The 5,141-nt window shown below is 34.7% G+C and overlaps 1 pseudogene; it reads right to left on the bottom strand.

Moving 5' to 3' along the window:
• Window positions 1–406: 406 nt before the first annotated feature.
• Window positions 407–4,447, bottom strand: LOC116029684 (annotated as a pseudogene).
• Between the last annotated feature and the right edge of the window lie 694 nt (window positions 4,448–5,141).

Here is a 5,141-nt window from a genome sequence, read left to right as displayed (position 1 = left end):
CTAATTCTCTCCCTCGAACCAAACGCCTCGTAATTAGTATATGAGTGTTTTGGGCGGGAAGTTAAAGTTCAGGATTTTGTTTTTAGAGTTAATTCCCAAAACGGTCCTCCGACTATAACCTTTTCTTAATTTGGTTCCTTGACTTTTAATTGCACCCAAAGTGATCCTCCGATTATTGAATTTTAAGCCAAAGTGGTCTCCATTAGCCTTGGCGTGAACATTCCGTTAAAATGAAGGACAAAATGGACAATTTATATTTTCTCTTGTTTAGACGATTGACCTGATGCGTTTTTTCATTTTTTCCCCAAATTATATTTTCGCCGCCGTCTTCACCACACTACCGTAGAAAGAACTCGGCCATTGGATAGCGGGTTTAAGCTGCAAAATTTTGCCAACAAATTGGGGTTTATGCATAATTAGCGTGGCTCTTCAAATCCACCAAAACCAAGAAGTTCTTCTTGTTGCAGTGATTGCAGGAGTACATCTTAGGGCAATGGCTCCGCCGGAAGGATTTTTGATGCAGATTGTGGATTTCAGAGGGCGGAATTTCTGCAATCTGCATCAAGTGATTCTTGTGCGTTTTGTTCCTTGAGCACCCAGCGAAAGGGCATAAGAATAGGGTGTTCCGGCCCGGCCCCGATTTGCCGCAGCATTTCCCGAGCTTCGCCAACGCCTCCGGCGTCCTGAACAGGTTCCCGTGAGCTCGCATATGCATCCGGAGATTCGCGTCTCGCTTGAATCTCTTTCTACATATCTCACAGAAATAGATGTGCTCCGCTAGCAGCTCCACCGCATCTAGCTCAACGATTTCCTAGTCCTCGCCGCCGGATCCGTTGCGACCTTGTTTTGGTCAAAAAAATCGCTCGACGATTTCCCTTTCCGCCGGATCCACTGTGACCTCGCCGCCGGATCCACCGGATCATCCGCTGCTTGGGTGGAAGCGATGAGGGCGATGCCGTTGACTATAATCTGGTGTATGGCGGTAGCGATCTCAATGGACACCATGCCCATCTCTTTTTCACCGAGGATAATGTTGTTGGAGATGAACTTCTGGAGGGAGTCGATTCTTGCTTAGACATTAGCAAGGTTCAGAGTCTAGGGTCAACGCCGCCGACCGCGACGACCTCAGGTGGCTTGGTAGGGGCAAACCTGAATTACCTGTTTTACCCTTCATTTTAACACATACGTCACGCCAAATCTAACGGATGACCATTTTGGCTTAAAATTTAATAGTCGGGGGATCACATTAGGTGCAATTAAAACTCAAGGAATCAAATTAAGAAAAGGTCATAGTCGGAGGACCATTTTGGGAATTAACTCTTTGTTTTTATTAATAGTATAGATATAGATTATAGATATAGATTGCGTTGCATAGAATTATATCTACTGTATTATTACGATTAGTTATTTTATTCAAGAATTGTATTATGAATAGGAGAGTAAAAAAGAATATAGTTTATTTCGAATTCTATTACCACATTTTAATTTACAATTGTAGTACGAATATGAATTGTATTAATATATTTTACAATATTACCTAAACCTTAATAGTATAGGAGTGTTTTTAATTTTTATTTTTGAAAATCCACTACACCTGTTTAAACAGCTGTAGTGTAAAGTGATGCTTATATGACCAATTTTGTACTAGTGAATGGAAGATTTTATTTTTGTTAATAGTATAGATACAGATTGTGCTCAAATCATATCATTTTGCCATCATAAATACTTAATCTATAATTGACTCCTATTAAGATTAAATTTCCAGTAAAATATGAATAAATAATTGACTTGTGTTAAGATTAAATTTCTAGTAAAATATGAATAAATTTAAAATTGAATCCTGTTAAGATTGAAATAAAGCACATAAATTTAAAAGTTAAATTTGAGATAAAACCTAGAGTTAATACCCATTTTGGTCCCTCGATTAATAGGTAATGTTTAATTTAGGCCCTCGACAATAAAAGTATCAAATTTAGTCCTCTAACTTGTAAAATTATACCCAGTTTGATCCTCCGTTACAATTGTCATCCATCCACCGTTATAAAGAAGGGCAAGAACGTCATTTTCAATAGTCGAGGGACCAAAATGGGTACTTAATAGTAGAGGGACCAAAATGGGTATTAATTATTATTATTATTATTATTATTGGGACAATGTCTCATAGTTTAGTTTTGTATATCAAGACTAGGGGTGTGTAATCGCTTAATCGAACTATTTTAAAACTTTCACCCAGTTTGGTCCTCCGTTACAATTGTCATCCATCCACCGTTATAAAGAAGGCAAGAACGTCATTTTCAATAGTCGAGGGACCAAAATGGGTACTTAATAGTCGAGGGACCAATTAACCGACAATTTTGAACACAATTAACCGTTAACCAAAATTTTAAAAAACATTTAATCATTAATTGAACCGATAAAGTTCAGTTAAAAAATGGTTAACTGAACTTTGTCGGTTCGATCGGTTAACCAAAAATTTACCGAAGCTTACACACCCATAATCAAGACAAGCCTGTGGATCTTACGTACTTTCATATTAAACAAATTATATATGTTTATTTAACTAAAGGAAAAGAAGTTGAGATTTCATTAGTTTTTTTAGTCAATTAACGCATACCACATTTAAGGACAAACAGACAGACTTTAGTAGTTTACATTTTAGTTTTTATTTTTTTAAAATAATATGTAGGAAGTAATATATGGTGGCGGAAGACATTGTCCCAATAATAATAATAATAATAATAATAATAACAATAATAATTAGTACTCATTTCGGTCCCTCGACTATTAAGTACTCATTTTGGTCTCTCGACTATTGAAAATGATATTTTTGCCCCTCTTTATAACGGAGGATCAAATTAAGTTTAATTTTACAAGCTAGAGGACTAAATTAGGTACTTTTATTATCAAGGGACTAAATTACGCATTACATAATAGTCGAGGGACCAAAATGGGTATTAACTCTAATTACAATCTCCAAAGAAGAGCTTGAGAGTCTCCGGCGTCTAATGCCTCAGCTTGAGGGTCTAGTGACTTAAGATTTCTTCGCCTCTTAGATGACATCTTTCTCACTCGGATGCAACTACAAAAGAGAGGGGAGCTTTTAATAGTGATAAGCCTTCGGCCCTTTATATAACATATAACTTTTAATCCTTAGAATTTGGAGTGGTAAGTGATTGTGGAGTAAGCCCTAGCTTGTTCATTTATTTGTAATAGTAAATCAAATCCTCATGTTTAGAGTATATTTGTTCTGTTCTAACTAATAATAGATCCACAGACGACGTGAGTAGCTAGAAACGGGATTTAAATAGTGTTATTGGACAGGGACAAACTCCTATTAAATATCAACAACGAATAATATAAAAAATCTCTAATCCCAAAAGACTTAAATGTATAGAATTTGAACTGGAAAATATTTTATTAATTATTTCAACCTAGATTCTCAACCTTCACATCTCTTAACATATCCCTTATTCTTTGCATCACATTGGTTAGGTTCCAAATTTCCAATAGGACTTTTAGGCACATGTCGATCTAGAAAATCGTGAAAGGCAGAAAAGTAAAATAACCGAATAAAGTTACACAAAAAGAAAAATATGTAACATTTTTCATGGGTTAAAAGCTTATTAAGTTGTGCAAGTAATAGGCCATTTATGGCCATTATGATGTGGTTTGAAACAGAAGTAACAGAAACCGTTATGGCATGTAGGCTATATATGCATGGTCCTCCCACTGGTCCTGGTTCAAGGATATACAACTACACCATCTAGTTCCCTAGGAGATAAGTGCTAGACAAAACATCTGAACCTAAGTTTCAAGTAATGGAACAACTATGGCTGGAGATGCTCGACCCTATGGCTTCCGCTATCAGGTTAAATCATTACAGTATTTATATGATTGTATTTTTTATTCTAACAAAATAATGTAAGTGACAAATAAATAACTATCTTCAAAGAAATCATAATCTTCTTTGTCATAAATATGTGTAGGGAAAAATGCATCCTTGAATACTCTCACAGTTGTATTAGAATATAACTACAACATATATCTGTGAGTGATTGTTTTGTTTCTATACAAATTAGTAATCGTAAAAAAAAATTGTAATCCTGTAAACTTGTCATTCTTTAAATTTCTTTATCCACTTTTGAACATAAATTTTAGGAATATGACAATGTAGCAGAAAAGTCCCCTGAAATTGAAGTGTAAAAAGAATGTAGTAAAAAATCATATGCATAAACAAAACCTTTTAAATTTAAAAATATTTAGACAATAGTACTAAAACAATACCTCTACAGTCTACATCATGGAATACGCACTCTATAGACTTGATTGTTTCAGCACCTCTTGTCTTTGGAATATGATAGGTACGCACCAGTCTAACTTTGATTGCATTCCTTTTGTTTCTAGGATTAAGTTCACGTCTAACAATATCAATATGAGTTGAACCCATGTCTATTTGGTGTAAATAAGAGTCCACAAACGCATTTCCTTGGAAGTTTACAGCTATACATTTAACATAATGAAAGTGTTTAAATAGTAAAAAGAATCTATGTTATTATTGGTGTAAAATCAATATTCGAATTATTATTATTGGTGCAAATAATAATTAAGAAATCATTGTTTCCATATAAAACTACGTTCACAATTACATATTGAGCTAATTAATAAATCATTATTTCTTTTAGACTTTTAAGCTGCAAATGGAGTCTTCACAATTCATTACGTAGATTAGGCATATTTGGTAACTATTTTTCCTTTTAAATGACATATTGTGATTAATTTGTGGTAACAATTTAATAGATATTAATTAATTTTCATGTAACATTTTGTTACCAATTAAGTTTTATTAATTCTGTTACCAATTAATTAATATTAAAAAAAAGTTTGGGCGAAAAAGTTGAAGAGGAGGATTTCACTTTTATTATTAATATAGATTATTATTATTATTATTATTATTATTATTATTAACACCACTCCATCATCGCTGCCACCACCACAACCACCACAAACAACCTTCACCACCTCAACCACCACCTTTGCCACCACCCACCACCCGCAACTCCACCACCACCACCTCTATCGCCGCCGCCGCCACCACCACCACCACCACCACCACCACCACCACTTGTTGTTGTTATTATTAT

The sequence above is a fragment of the Ipomoea triloba genome, chromosome 9 (assembly GCF_003576645.1).
Source record: "Ipomoea triloba cultivar NCNSP0323 chromosome 9, ASM357664v1".
In the NCBI taxonomy this organism is placed as follows: domain Eukaryota; kingdom Viridiplantae; phylum Streptophyta; class Magnoliopsida; order Solanales; family Convolvulaceae; genus Ipomoea; species Ipomoea triloba.
Note: the sequence above shows the minus strand (reverse complement) of the source record. Positions and strands in the feature narration are given on the sequence as shown.